This window comes from Rhamphochromis longiceps, linkage group LG20, assembly GCF_057381845.1.
Source record: "Rhamphochromis longiceps isolate RC_006_pf linkage group LG20, R_longiceps_female_GT1.1, whole genome shotgun sequence".
In the NCBI taxonomy this organism is placed as follows: domain Eukaryota; kingdom Metazoa; phylum Chordata; class Actinopteri; order Cichliformes; family Cichlidae; genus Rhamphochromis; species Rhamphochromis longiceps.
In genome coordinates, this window is record NC_140576.1 from 32,629,337 (window position 1) to 32,645,473 (window position 16,137).

Consider the following 16,137-nt stretch of genomic DNA (forward strand, 5'->3'; position numbering starts at 1 on the left):
CTCCATTAGCTTTGTTCCAATAGCTCTAGACTGCTGGAGTATTTCATCTTCACTCGTCTTTTTTCACTCACTATGTGTTTATACTCTGTGTGTTTAATTAGTTTTTATTCATTTCTAGCTCTCTTTCACAATGTAGGATTCTTCCCATCAAAGAAGAGTTTTTCCTTCCTACTGTCGCCAACTGCATGCTTATGGGGGACCCTTGGAGTTTTCTCCATGTCATTGTAGGATCTTTGCCTTACAATATAAAGTGCCTTGCAGTGTGTGCTTTGTATGGATTTTGAATGAACAAATGTGTGACCACAGATTGCGTTTTGGCAATTACATGGTAGTAATATGTGTAATTTTTTATTTACTGTGATTTGTGATGAATAAGTTGTCACTTCAGTCTAAACCTATAAAATCTGTCAAAAATCTTTTATTTAAATGTCAGTTTTATTACGATCCTGCATTGTAAGTCATCTTGATGAACAAAAACTCAAATCTCTCTCTCTGCTGTAATCAGTGTTGCACAAAAATACGTGAAACAAGACCTTTTCTTCAACCCCAACCTACACATCCTCCAACACTATCAGAAGCAGCTTGTCTTTAGCTTCCTTGTGGCAGAAGGAATTTGCATCAATGGCCACATAACATGCAATGGCATGTAATGTCCCCACAGCTCGGTAGTAGATGCCAGTGGCACTGTGATGTACGTTCAATTTCTCTGCTGAGGATGATGTGAGGTGACAGTGGATTTGGTCAGGATTGGTGTGACATGCACTCTTTGAGCAGGGGCCCATCTTCCATAAAAGCAGCAACAAATAACATTTCCTCTTTGCTCTGCACCTGCTGACGAATCTAAAGACTCTTTTTTTTCTGTCAAACACAGAAAGCTCAATGCAGTGCATGTGAACTTGCAGGAAAACTCTCTGGTTAGAAAAGGGAACATGAAATCAGATGGATTATAAAAAGAATCCAAATTGGGGTTATGGATAAACAATATGCAACAGTTAATGGAAATTGGCGGCGAAATAGTGTCCTGATAGACTTCCTATTTTAAACAATCTGTTCTTCTGTAGCTTGAATTTGCTTCATTTTTCATGCAAATTATTCTGTAAAAGTGTATAAATCGTGTCACTCTTCATGTTGTACACAGACATTTAACATTTAAATCCCATTTACTAAAAATCTTCACACAGTGAGACCTCAGGGAAGTCTGCCTTTCTAAATCTATAAAGCAACAAATCCTTCAAACACCCTGGTGCATTTGACAGTGTTATCTGCAGTGTAAGTAAATTAAATCAAGCTTCCCCCGCTTTTAGAAAACTCATGCAATATTTGCTAGATTGAACTGCAAATTCTCATGACTAGAATTTGTAGCAGGGAAAAAATACACACAAATGCTGGAGCCTGTTGTCGAGCTGCTGCATTTAAAATATATTTGAAGAGAGGGATTATTCCTTTAAAGAGGGAGAAGCCCACTACAAGTGCAAGAGCAACAGATGCACAAGGCTGCAACAGATGTGTAAATCAGCCCTCATGAATAAGTCAAAAATCCCCTTTTTTATTATGTCGAAACTTTGCCGTACAGATTAAACTATCCTGCTTCTCCACAAGCTGCAGTTACATGTGTTCAGATTTATATTTAGAGGCATAAACCATACATGCCTGAAAATGTTTTTATTTTATTTTGATAGTAAGCTGTTGTGCTCAGGACATCACCGGGCATCACTCAGTCTTAAGGCTTATCCATTACAGTAAAGAAACTCTGCCTTCTGGAGCAAACTGATGAGTCAATGGGAATTTGTTTTGTTGTTATAAACCTTTTGCTCCCTGTTGCCCTGAGGTCACAAAAACTCATTAAGGATATATAAATGGCCACGAGTGTTCAGTGAAAGCCCTGTCCGAGTAACTATCTCTGAGCATACATGTGGGAAATAAATAGAAAAGGACAAGCACATGTTTAAGCAGATTGCTGCTTTCTTCGACTTTTGCATGACAGAAAAGCATTCACAAACAAAATCCATTACTATTAGCTCTGCTCTTGGAAACAAATGAGCATGGAGCCATACAAAGCAGAGAGAAAGTGCTGCCTTACAACCAGTGCACATCAAGAGCTAATGATATTACTCACCCGGTTCTTTGTGGTCAGAGCTGTGGCCAGACAATAGGAAAAGGAAATCCTGACAGGTGTCCTGATCCAACGATGTGCTGTTGTGCAGGCAGAGGTCAACAATTAGGGTCACAGCTCTCTGACAGACCATGTCATACTCCTCTCTGTCAGAACTCATGCTCCCAGCTGCATCCTCAGCCGCGTGTGCTCATCCAAGGGGACCAATACTCCCACGCACACACGCAGCAGGCTGGCATGCAGAAGATAAATGCAACTTGTCTCCGTCCTAGGCTGATTCTTCTCCTTCTTCTGCCGTCTCTCGAATGTGTGTGCATGTTTTCTTGTGTGCGTGCATGCGTGTGCTTCACTTTCTTTGTGTGTTCATGTGTGTAAGCTTGTCCCAACATTGTGTGTGCGTGTGTGTAAGTTGGACCAATATTTTTTAGTGCATAAACATTTGGTGTTTGTGCTGCTCCCCATGTGTGTGTGTGTAACTGTGTTTTGTAGACTTAATTAATCACATTTATCCCCATGTGTTATAAGCGCAGAATGATTGCATCACATTGACAGCAGGAAAGCAAGTCAAACAACAAACACTGATTTCAGTCAAACCTGCGTACTGTATACTATAAAATGTCAGAGCTTGATGACACCTTCAAGCCCCCTCACCTTTGGCTGTTATGCCACCACACATTCGTTGAGTGTGAACAGACTTTTAAAAAACCCACAAGACTTGTTTTTCTCAAGTTGTCTAACATGGCTGGTCCCTGCAGGTCAGAGACTCCCCTGACACGAATTTCCCCTGAGCTGAACCACCTGTAACTACCAGGTCTCAGTCCCACAGACAATCCCCTATCGGTTCAACTGTGATCCCTTAATGACCTGTAATGATGATGGTTCAGCTCTTTGTGAGTAAGCAGGGCTCCATATAATGTGTTCAAATGGTTACTTTACTGATACACACTCATGCACTGTTTATACTCTAAAATACAAACTCAAATAGCCAGCAGTTTATACAGCTAGAGTTTCAGCTGCCACCATGTTTGGAACCAGAAGTGATCATATTTATGTGGAGTGATGTGTTATCAGCGAAACTTCTACTGAGCTTGGTTAGCAAGATATCTATAAACTGTGCACAAAGCAGATACCAGTGGAGTAGTAACACAGTATTCATTTCACACTAAAAATTATACAAAACCGAAGCTCAAACTTTTGGACTTACTGTGCCTCTCAGCAAACAAAGTGTTTATTGTCATATGTACAGAAGAAATAGCATTTCTCTATGCAATGAAGTTCTTCCTTTGCTGTCCATACAGAAATGCCAAGTAAGGTAAGGGTTAAAAGAACATGATGAATAAAGATAAAAATAAGGATAAAAAATAATGGAAGATTAATAAGTACAAAAATAAGTAAGTCAAGACAAGTGAGGTATGCAGATGTCGATGTAGATGGATGTACAAAGGAGCTTAATGTGCAAAATGAACTTAGTGTGCAAAGTGTCCTGATGTGCAATCCAAGTTATCTGATCCAAGCTAATATTTCAATACTGAATAACTATAACTCAATAAATATCTAGTTGTGGATGAAAAATGTTTCCAAAATGAAATTGTGTTGACATCAGAGGCATACCATTGCCATTTGTTGCATACCCTTCGTGCATGTTTGGATGTCCTCCTTGGATGCTGGAGTCAAAACCCCTTGTCATGATCCTGGGTCTGCTGACCCAGTGTTTTGTGTTTAGTTTATGTAGCCTTCAGGTTTCCTAAGTTCATCGTTTTCATGCCTAGGTGTTTCTAGTTATTTTCCCCTCGTGTTTCCACCATGTTAAGTCTCCCCTGCTTTTCATGTATTTCATGTCTGTGGCTTATGTTGTCAAGTTCAGGTTGTCATGTCTATATCTCACTCTGTTTCCTGTTTTATTGTGAAGAGGTCTGGCGTTTCTGTGTTCATCGTGTTCAGTTTTACTCTCCCACTGTGACGTCATTATGTTCATGTGTGCCAGCTGTTTCCCCAGGTGTTGCCACTTCCCTCATTATCCTCCTGTGTCCATTTAGTCTGTGTGTTCTCAGTCATTCTTTGTCAGGTCGTCCGTTGTACTGGTCTGTTGTATTCGTCCGTTGTACTGCTCCGTTGTTCTGCTCCGTTGTTCTGCTCCGTTGTTCCGCTCCGTTGTTCCGCTCCGTTGTTCCTATGTCTCCGCTCTTCCTATGTCTCCGCTCCAGGTATCCCTGTCAGTTCGTTATGTTTAGAGTTTTGTATGTTTCGTTTTAGTTCACCCAGTTTAGGTCATTGTTTAGTTTTCATCGATTCCCTATTATTTTGTACCCTCATTTCTTGCCTTAATAAACGGCTTGTTTTGTTATTCATATCTCATTTCGGTCTGCGCTTGAGTCCTTCCCTGCAACATACGGTCTGCCCTAGCCAGACCGTGACACCCCTTTGAATAGAGAATGCTTGGCAGATTTATTAGACCATCTTTCTTAAAAACTATAAAAACACAAATATTTTAAAAATCTCTTAAATGCATGTTTTAACTGAAAACAAATTAATTCACCTTTTTATACTTTTTAGTCGAAAGTTAATCAAGCATAACATTCAACTACTCAATCAAATCCTTCTGTTCAGGAATTTGCATCTTATTTAAGACTATTTTTCTGCTTTTTGTAAAACAGAGTATTTGTAAATGCATGCATAACAACAATATTTTATTTTATCACTGAAAATATTGTGTTCATTACACTTTGTATATACTGATGGATTAATACAATACAATACAATTCAAGTTTATTTATATAGCACATTTAAAACCAAAGGTACACCAAAGCGCTTCACAGCAAGATTAAAACATCACAGATATCAGACCATAACAGGGAACAAATAAACTTACAAGGGAGAAACGCTAGTTAAACAATCAATACAGATAAAATAGGAAATAAAACATCTGAGCACTGAGTATTTGTAAATATAAGGTGGGGGTATTTATACAATGATACATAAAATAGAAGATAAATAACATAGGGATAAATATAGGGAATGAGCACAAACTAACCGAAAACACTTGCTCAAACAGGTAAGTCTTTAACTGTGATTTAAATGAATGGATGGAATCAGAGGCGCGAATAGCTGCAGGAAGACTGTTCCAGAGGTTAGGGGTTGCCAGGGCAAAAGCACGGTCACCTCTGGTCTTTAGCCGGGACCTAGGCTGCACTAGGAGTAATTGTCCTGATGATCTTAGGGCTCTCCTAGGGGTATACGGACTGAGGAGTTCAACGAGGTAGCACGGCGCAGTATTGCTCATGATTTTAAAGGTAAGCAACACAATTTTAAACTCAATGTGGTATTTGATAGGAAGCCAATGCAGGTCAGCAAGGACTGGGGTAAAAGAGGCAAACCTTCTGGTTCCAGTCAAAAGTTGTGCCGCAGCATTCTGGACAAGCTGCAGTCTATGAAGAAGGGCAGAGTGGAAACCAAAGTAAAGGGAATTACAGTAGTCTAATCTAGAGGTCACAAAAGCATGGATAAGCACGGAGTAGGACCTATCCGAAAGATACGATCTAAACCAGTTAAGGGCACTACCCCTTATGCCTACTGTATGTTCAAGCCTCATTAAGAGGATATTATGGTCCGCGATATTGAAGGCAGAAGTCAAGTGCAATAGAACTAAGACCGTAGAGCACCCTGAGTCAGCAAATAAAAAAAGGTCATTAAGGACTCTCAGCAGCACTGTGTCAGTGCTATGGCATAGTTTAAAGTCAGACTGGAATTTATCACTGATATTATTTGCATCCAAGCAGGCCTACATCTGCGAGAGGATTGTCTTCTCCAATATTTTAGACAAGAATGGGAGTTTGTAAATTTGCAAGGTCCTTATGATCAAGGTTAATGTTTTTTAGGACGGGCTGTACTACTGCATGTTACCAAATTAACATCACAGCATGTCTTTCATCCTGTCTTCCTTCTCTCACCCCAGCCAGTTGCAGCAGATGGCCCCGCCCCTCCCTGAGCCTGGTTCTGCCGAAGGTTTCTTCCTGTTAAAAGGGGGTTTTCCTTCCCACTGTCGCCAAAGTGCTTGCTCATAGGGGTCATATGATTGTTGGGTTTTTCTCTGTATGTATTATTGTAGGGTCTATCTTACAATATAAAGCTGTTGTTGTGATTTGGCGCTGTATACTTAAAATTGAATTGAATTAGAAACATAAAAAATTATTTCTTCAGTATAGCAGAACTGTTCATTTAGGGCAGCTGTGGTATAAATCTTACACTGGGTCGTAGTCTAATAAATATAAGCACTATATCCATGTTGAATGAAAGAAAAATATTCTCTCGTGAGAAGAATAGAGATTCTTAAAAAGGCAAAATTGTAACCTTCCTCAGAAATTAATCTTTTAGCCCAGTGAGGTGATTAAAAATCAGAAGCTGCACCATTTAGATGAGAGGCAAAGGCGTTGGAAGGCTAGGAAGTAAGTTAATCATATAACAGATGAGACGGAATTCACATGTAATGAAAATTACCTACATTAAAAAAAAAACAAAAAAAAAAACATGCTTCTGGTTATAGTCTGGAGGGGATGTTATGTGGTTGTCTGATCATAACAGTAACCAAATACTTATCAGGAGACACAAATCCCTGAGAGGATTGCATCAGGAACACCATCTGGCAAAAAAAATCTGATCAAATATGGTGCTCCAACTGCCTTGAAGGGAGCAGGCGAAAGAAGCGTAATCTACTGCAGAAATATGAACAGCGCTTTTTCCCCTGGAAGCAGCTCTGTGATTGGACCACTACATGGAAACAATGTCAATATCTGCTTGTCTACAGTACATTTGCCGTAAAAAATATAACAAGTTTGACCAGGAAGACAATATCTGCTTGACTCAGCCACTGTTTGTCAAGTAATTTTATTATAATGTTCTAAATGGCACCAACAATACCAATTAATCCAGTTCAGAGACTCAAATTAACAGAGGTAACGCCCATCAGACATGAAATGACTGCACCTGCTTCTGTTAAGACATGCGGAGATGTAATCAATCTCCTACTGATGAAGTTGTTAGCCTTTTTTGTTTGTTTGTAGCAGGTCATGCTTATTTCTGCAGACTGATTTCCTGAAGAACTGCAGTTTTGGGCACTTTGTTTAATTTTTCAGAAGGCTGATTGTTGTTCATACGTTGCCAGTTTTTTGAGGTATAGAGTAGCATAATGTTCTGTAATTTTCTCCACCCTGGGTATATAAATAAAAGTAACACAAACCTCTGTCTTTATAATGCAAATCACATATATGCAAAAAGCTGAATCAGCTCTTCTCGTAATCTGCTTCAGGCAAAAACTGAGCATTACTGTTGAGCTATACTGCATTACTGTGTCACATGTACCAAAGTAGCAGAAATAGCTAAGGCAAGTTTGTTTGTTTTATATATGATTGAGCACAACTTTGCAGGTTGTGTAAAGCTGGGAAATTGCCTTAATATGTCTGTCGGGACCTTGCAGCCAATGAAGCTCAATAAAACACATCTCTGATCTCTATGCTATTTTTCCCCAATCCTCTGAGGATTTATCTCAAATTAATTCTCATATTGTAACTGATTAGATGTATTTATTTTCAAATTAAAGCAGTGAAGAAGAAGAAACTAATTAGCTTGACTTTTCCTCTAAATTACGTTGAACTATATGTGAACTTCCTTGAACTTATCCCTTAATTATGTTCTTACCAACTTAACCGTTAATCAAAGTAATTTAATAAACTCTGTGATGACTAAGGCCTCAGAAAAATTATTTCATGCCTATCTAATCACAGTATGATATTGAGTTTAACCAGATGTTGTTTGACTCCCATCCTTAATCGAGTTTAACCAGGGCATAAATACTACAGCATCTACATCGGTGGACTATTCTTCTGAGATAGCTAAGGTAATTGGGGGCTTATCAAAGTCTCTCTCCTCTGTCCCTCAAAGGTTGGATCTGGAGTCTACTGTGCTTCCTGTTTCTGTAAGATTGGATCTGTTCTTCTTGAGTGATCCTGATTAACAGGCAAATAAAATGTTTCTGGCTGTGTTTTTTCCAACTGCAAGCAGGTTCACTTCTATCACAAGCTCACATGTCAAAACAAAACAAGTCCATAATTACGTACAGTGCTGCTAACACCACCAATATAACAGATTTAATGGTGAAAGAAAGCAGACCCGGGTGTAGAACTTCTTCCTTGTGTAATTGCATTGCTTAGAAGTAATGTCCAAGGATGTCCGATAATAATGCAGCTCTGTGAACTGGTGTCTTGTTAACTGATATTCCATCACTCTGAGACAGTCAGGAAATTGCTTGCAATTTAAATGTAATAATAATCTTGTTTATGTGCAATAGTTTGAGATTTCCCATCACAGTGCATTACTACACCTGTTAAGGTGAGCAATCCTGTATTAGATAGATAAAATTCTATATAGAGCTAGGGCCACATATATCTGGACACTGACACAAATTCTTATTTCAGCTGTGTAACAAAACACATTCAAGTTAGAGTTGTATGATGAATATGGCCTAAAAGTGCACAGTTTCTGCTTTAATATTAGTTATATTAGCTAATATTAGTTAATATTAGGTGCTTATATTACCATAATTTTGCAGGCAACAACGACCCATTTAGTCAGACCTTTTCCTGCAGTTGTCTTTAGCTGTTGTTAGTCTGTGGGTTTTTCTGGCTTTAGTTTTTCTACGTGCTGAATCGCCTTGAGATTAGTTCACTGACTTGGACAAAACAAATCAGAACATAGTCTACTGTTTTGAGTCAAGAAACTCCTTTTTTTGCCTTTCCCAAAATCCTTTTCACTATTTTTTGGCTGTACTGTAAACACCATCCAGTCAGCTTAGCTGCATTGAGATGAATTTGAGCAGACACATGTCTGTCCATCACGATGCCTCCACCATATACAAGTAATGTAGTGTGCTTCAGATCATGAGCTTTCATTTTGCTACAAGTTGATCTCTTCATCTGTCAAAAGAATAATGTGAAGGACTACTCCATTTTTTAAAAATAATTTGGCAAAGTCTGATCTGACCTTTTCTGATTGAGACGGATCAGTGGTTTGAATCTTGTGATGAACCTTGTGGTATTTTTTGCTTTGTGGCAGACTTCACTAACCCAAGAGGATGTTCCTAACATCACTGGTTGTGATGAAGGAATCTTTACTCTGCGATGGAAAGAATCCTGTAATCATCTAATATTGTCGATACTGGAGGTCTAGGACTTTTTATGTTCCAGCTGACATTTTTTTATTATAATGAACTGTTGATTTGGGCAGTGATATATTTCTGTAATTGGTTTCTTTGAGTTTCTGTAGCCTAAGGGTGTCCTGTTACACTTACAATGAACCCCCCTGTTAGTATATGTTGTTGATTCATTATTCTGGTCCAATCATTTTTATTTTTGCCTGCCTTCTGCAAGCCAATCAGCCTATGTTTTGTGTGCTTTGCATCTCACTTGTCTCCTGTCATTCTTGTAACCGGCCTCCACCTCTTCCTGGCCACATAAGGCTCTTTTCCACTAGTACCTATTTGCCTCGACTCAACTCGGTTTTTAGTTTTTCCATTAGGTGGTAGTACATGGTGCCAGGTATCTTTTAGTACCTACACAGCCAGTGCTCCAAGCGAGCTGAAATGGGAAATGGCTATACACAAACAAACACAGTAGTCCAGTGATGAGCTGCACAGGTTTACCATGGAATTAGCTGCAGGTACACCATCGCCTCAATGCCCTCCATTCGTGTGTTGTTTGTGTCACATACAAATTACATCACAGGACTTTCAGGCCATGTTGCTACTATAACAACACCCACATTGAGGTGATTTCTATTGTAATGGAAATTGATGAGTTGAGTGCAAGTGGAAAAGAGGCAATAGAGATCCTTGTCCAAGTCTTCACCTGCCAACACCAGTACCTAGATTCAGGGCATTACTTAAATAACACATTTAAGAAAACTAAGGAAGCTCAGTTTAGTCAAATGATCTCTTCTTATTAAATTAAAGCTGAAGCTATGCACATTAAGCTGAAAATGTCCACCAATAAAAAAAATAACATACATTGTGTCACCATCCTAAAATATGTGGCAGCCTCTCAGTTTAAGGGAATGAAGTACAGATTTAACAGCTCAGATTTAGTTGCAAAACACGCTTTGGCCTCTTTGTTCATAAACCACTGTTACAAAGAGGAGAAAATAGTGTCTCTCCTATAAATTTGTTTCCATCTGTAAATAATTTAGAGCTCCACAACTACAAAAAGTGCTTTAAAGAAAACAAATAGAAGGCCTCTGTATGGTAATGTTAAATAAATGAGATAATCAAGACAACTGCTGAGAGAGCTTGTTTTAGATAGTGGCTAATAACCCAACAGATTTAAAACTTGTCTTTTCACCTTCATTTGAGATTCTGCCTATAAGCCATAAATAAATGAGGAAGGTTGTGATGGCCACAGTGGTAGTTTTGTACCAGGTGCAGGCATATTTTTCACAGCAAATGAGGGGGTTGAGGCACAACGAGGTCCTCGTTTTGATATGCTAATCAACTTCATCTGTGGCAAATCTTTCTGTAGTGACAGCCCAGTGGCTGCAGATGTTGAACTTGATTCATTGTGTCAAATGCACAACAAAGGGTTGGCTCACTCAAAGCTATGCTAATCAACATCAGCGACTTCTCCTGAGGGCTGCGGTGCCGAGATTTATACAACATACATAGAATGCATATCGGTTTATCTCAGTGTGTGCGTTTCATTGTCATGATGTGTTAAAGCTTTCCAACTCAGCTGTGGGGCAACAAGAAAAATATTCCTATTTGGAGTTACATAAGCTCATTAGTAACAGTCATTTAAAATAAAAATAAAAAAAAATAAAAAAAGTAACAGTCATAAATTGTGTAAGCAGGATTTGATGGATGAGGTTCATCTCCTACAATACAGATGAGACGATGATCTGTGAAGAAATAAATCTGCCAATGAATGTTACACAAGGGCTTGTAGGATTTACAATGATATACTGACATGCTATTTCCTTGAGGCTCTCAAAGAGGCTCAAAATACCTATGGAGCTATATCGCAATGTTTTTCAACAAGGCTGAGCATACAACACGGTGGTGAACCAAGCTGACATTTACCCCAGTATAGACAGGGATCTGCATTATCATTCTGTGTCGGACAGAAATGCACAGAAAGCAGAATCTCGTTCAGACATGTCCTGAATATCATTGAAATGAGGTGGTTAATTGAGCTACTGTCAGCGCAGCCCACATGACTGAAAGAGTCCAGAAGAGTTGAGTGTGAGTGCCCGCTGCATATCAATCCAGAGGCATGTAAATGCCATCAGTCAATTTCGATTCAGTATTCTCCTAATTGCTTTACAGATTAACACCACATAAACTGCCTACAACAAAAGCCTAGAATTAGAGGGATATGCCTTATTTTCACTGAATTTAAAACTACTGGTCAGCTTACCCAATGTGTGATGAGAAATGTGGCAACAAATAATCTGTTTCCAAGATAAGATAAGATAACTCTATATTGTCATTGCACAGTCATACATAGTACAGTAGTACAATGAAATTGGAAAACCGTCCTACGTCGGCACTACATATAACATGACACGATACGACACATCACAACGCAACACAAACAACACAGTATATTAACTTAGTAATAAAAAAAAGAACAAGTGTATTTGTAGTGCACACTGTTATTATTGCACATTAATTATTATTGCACCTTGTTATAAATATAAATATTATTGTTGTTAATGTTTTTACCGTTGTTACCTCCCCCCCAAAAAGTCCAGGGAGGTAGCCAATCAGGTCAGCTATTTGCATTGATTTAGGGCTATTGCCCTGTTGTAAAAGCTGTCCTTGAGTCTATTTGTTCGGGACCTCAGCAGCCTGAACCTCCTGCCAGACGGCAGCAGCTTAAACACCTGATGTCCTGGGTGTGTGCAGTCCCGTAGGATGCTGCGTGCCCTCTTGAGACAGCGAGTGCTGTACAGGTCCTTCAGGGAGGGAAGAGGATGTCCAATGATTTTTTGGACCATATTGATGACCCTCTGAAGTGCATTTCTGTGTGCTGTGGTGCAGCTGGAGAACCGCACACCGATGCAATATGTCAGCACACAGAGAAGACGGTCAGCAGCTCCTTCTTCAGGTCCATTTTTCTGAGGATTCTCAGAAAGTGGAGACGCTGTTGGGCCTTCTTTAAAACTGCAGAGGTGTTAGAGAGGTGTTCTGTTTGTCTAAAGAGGATTCAGTGAGTTCAAATTAAGATTTTTTAGGACATTTTTAATACCGCCAAATGATGTCAAGTGATGTTTCAGGGGTGAACAAGTCGGCTGTGAAAGCATGATGGAAAACCAATAGAGGCAATAAAACTTATTATAGGGAACAATATTTTCTATTAATTAAATCAATCCAACCCGCATGTGGATAGGAAGCAGAGAACTGACGGTAGATGGTGATTAACTCATCAATTAAGAATGACGAATTAAGCTATTAAATTCAATTCCTTTAATTGATCGCCTGTTAGGAACACTATCAGTGCATGCAGAGAAGCTTATCTCCTATCAGGTCCTACTTGGCTCTGATAGAACTCCAGAGAAGGCTCAAATATGCTTTCTACACCTGCAGTGATGAATTAGGTATTTGACATATTTCCCTATATTCCATATATTTACTTGTGAAAATTCATAAAATGTTAAAACAGGAATTGAATAAATGTAAAACTCATGTAGGTACTAGTTTTAATTTCCCCCAAATTGTAAATGTTTTAAATATGCTAAGGCAGAATTGGAGATCTTTCTGGCAAGTGAACATCATGCTGTATTAAAGCACTGGGCATGGAAGCACATGGCGTAGTTTGCATAGTGAATGAAAGAGTATTTAAACTGAGATAGTCCCTAACAGTCATGGAAGTTTACGAAATATTCACAACATTAAATCCCCTAATTTGTACTTTTGAACACCAGTTTTAATTGTTCCCTGAAGATTTTTTTTTCTTTTTAATCACTATCAGTATTAGGGTGTCACTCACATCTCTTCTCGCAACACAAACTGAAGCTCAAGTCTCTCGCGGCACGATTTTTTACACATAACTGCATCATTTAATTGTGTAACTGATTATAATTAAAAAACTTCTTGATTGCCACGGTGATACATCCCCTCTAAAGCAGTGATGGGGATACCCACCTTGGCGGCGAGAGCGTGAGTTTTAAGATGCAAGAGATTTGTGACATTTAGTGTTTTTGGAGTGTGCAGTTAGTGTGTTGTCTTGTGTAAGTTAGTGTGTAGTGTAGTCAAAAGTTTTGTTTTGGTGTGTCAGGACAATGAGGCAACTGCTGAATGTCGCAGTTGCTGCCAAAGGCAGATTGCCATGTAAACACTGTCTCCAGCTGGAAAAACATGCGTTGTGATACACCTTTCAGGCCTGCAGGTATCAGGCTTGTGATGTTCTCCTTTATCTTGTAGTGGACAGAAATGATTTTTTTGGAGTGACACAAATAATTTGTGTGCCTTCTATGCAGAACACCTGATTGTTCTGTAAATAGTTTGAAATGGTTATTTAAAAAAAAAAAATACCCACTTTGTCTGCATTTTTAGGTCAATAGCGGCACATAACTTTGTTGTTTGCAAAACTTGTGCATAGGTTTTTAAAATATACAATTTATGTTTGCATTTCAAGTTATGAAGATGAGTCGTTAAACATGTTTGTGGTTGTTACAGTAAAAAAATCTAACTTTTTTCTACTCTGATTTTATGTTTTTTGTCTGATTTTAGATCCATTGTGTTAATGCTCTCTTCATTATAATCTAAAGAATTGTACAAATTTGCACTGTTTTAAAAAGTGTTACATGTCTAAAACGATAATTCAATATAAAGAATATGAACGAAATTGGAATTAATTGAAGAAAATTTTTTTATTTTGCCTCATTTTATTCTATTTACTTATCTTTTCTCCTTGTTATTATGTGAAGCGGTATATTGCTGATTGTAAATTTGTTGTTTGGTCTGAGTTAGGACCTGGAGATAAATCTTTGTACCTTGGTTTTTGGTGCCCACTTGTAATATAAGTTGGATCGCAGATAGGGGGCAGGGTTTAATAAGAATATTTTCTTCTTCCTGCTCCTTTTCACGCATGGTTGCAGTGCTATACCAAATGAAAGTATGGTTTGTTTGTCTGAAAGAACAAAACTGTTGAACCAAGTGTGAAATAAATAAATGAAATGAAATTGTCATGGTTGGCTGTGTGGCAGGCGGGCAAGCAGGAGTGGTGGATCCAAAATGCAGGACTCAGACACAGAAATTCAACTTAAAGCGCAGCTTTAATGCTGGAAAACCTCTTACTAACTAAACTCACCAAAAGACAAACAAAAACGCTGGTGGACTAAAACACTGAAGCACAAAACACTGAACTGGAACCAAAACACTGGCAACACGGAGGCAAAACACACACAGCTTGTTGAGGGTACGACGCAACACTGACTCAGAGAAACACAGGGACTAAATACACTGGGAAGTAACGAGGAGAATGAGACACAGAAGGAGAGCACAGCTGGGGGAAATTAGAACTGATGAGACAAGCAAAGCAGGACACATTCACATAAGACACGGACCTTCAAAGTAAAACAGGAAAGATCACACAGAGACGCGAACTTGACACAGTGGAGACAGCAACTAAGAAACACAGAGACATAAACCATAAGGCAGAGGACTCTAAGAACCGAGAGACACAGAGGGGAAATCAAACATGCAGACACAGACTTACACAGAACAGAGGGGACATAGAGAAACATGAAGGGCAAGGGATCGAAACAAGAAACTCACACCAAGTACAATAATACAAAAATCACAAAGAACTAAAACGCTGGGTCAGGAGACCCAGGACCCTGACAGTACCCTCCCCCCAAGGGCTGGCTCCCGACAGCCCAACACAAGAAAACGAAAAAAAAAAACCAAAAACCGCCCAAAACAGAAAACAACCCGACCAGGGCGGGCGGCGGGGGCCCAGGAAGGAGGGCACGAAACAAAAACACCAAAGCACAAGAAAGCCCCAAAACAAAACACGAGCCCAGAAAAAAGAACAATGCAGGGGGCTGGCCAGGGGGCCGACAGCACAGGAGTCCAAACAGGTCAGGGGGCCGGCCGTGCGGAAGCCAACGGCGGCGACGAAGGAGACGGAGCAGTGCAGGGGTCCGACCGCGCGGAAGGCAGCGGCGGCGCCCCAGTGTCAAGCGTACTGGCTGAGGCCCGGTGGGCACAGGACCAGGCGGGGCAGGACCAGGCGAAGCACAGGCAGAAGCTGGACCAGGCGCGGATGAAGACACGGAGGCTGGGCCTGGCGAGGCTGAAGGCTCTGATGAGGCTGGGCCTGGCGAGGCTGAAGGCTCTGATGAGGCTGAAGGCTCTGATGAGGCTGAAGGCTCTGATGAGGCTGAAGGCTCTGATGAGGCTGAAGGCTCTGATGAGGCTGAAGGCTCTGATGAGGCTGAAGGCTCTGATGAGGCTGAAGGCTCTGATGAGGCTGAAGGCTCTGATGAGGCTGAAGGCTCTGATGAGGCTGGGCCTGGCGAGGCTGAAGACACGGAGGCTGGACCAGGCGAAGCACAGGCTGAAGCCGGACCAGGCGAGGACGAAGACTCGGATGAAGCTGGACCAGGCGAGGACGACGAGGCGGCCGCAGGTGGCGGCTGGACAGGCTCCTCGGGCCCTCCAGCTGACGCGGCGTGAGGCTGAACGGGCCCCTCGGACCCTCCAGCGGAGACGTGAGGCTGAACGGGCCCCTCGGACCCTCCAGCGGAGACAGGAGGCTGAACGGGCCCCTCGGACCCTCCAGCGGAGACAGGAGGCTGAACGGGCCCCTCGGACCCTCCAGCGGAGACAGGAGGCTGAACGGGCCCCTCGGACCCTCCAGCCGACGAGGCATGAGGCTGGTGTGGTTCTCCGGAACCACCAGCTGACGAGGAGGGCTGCTGGACGGGCTCCTCGGGCCCCCCAGCTGAAACAGGAGACAAAGGCCGGAGCGGTCCCT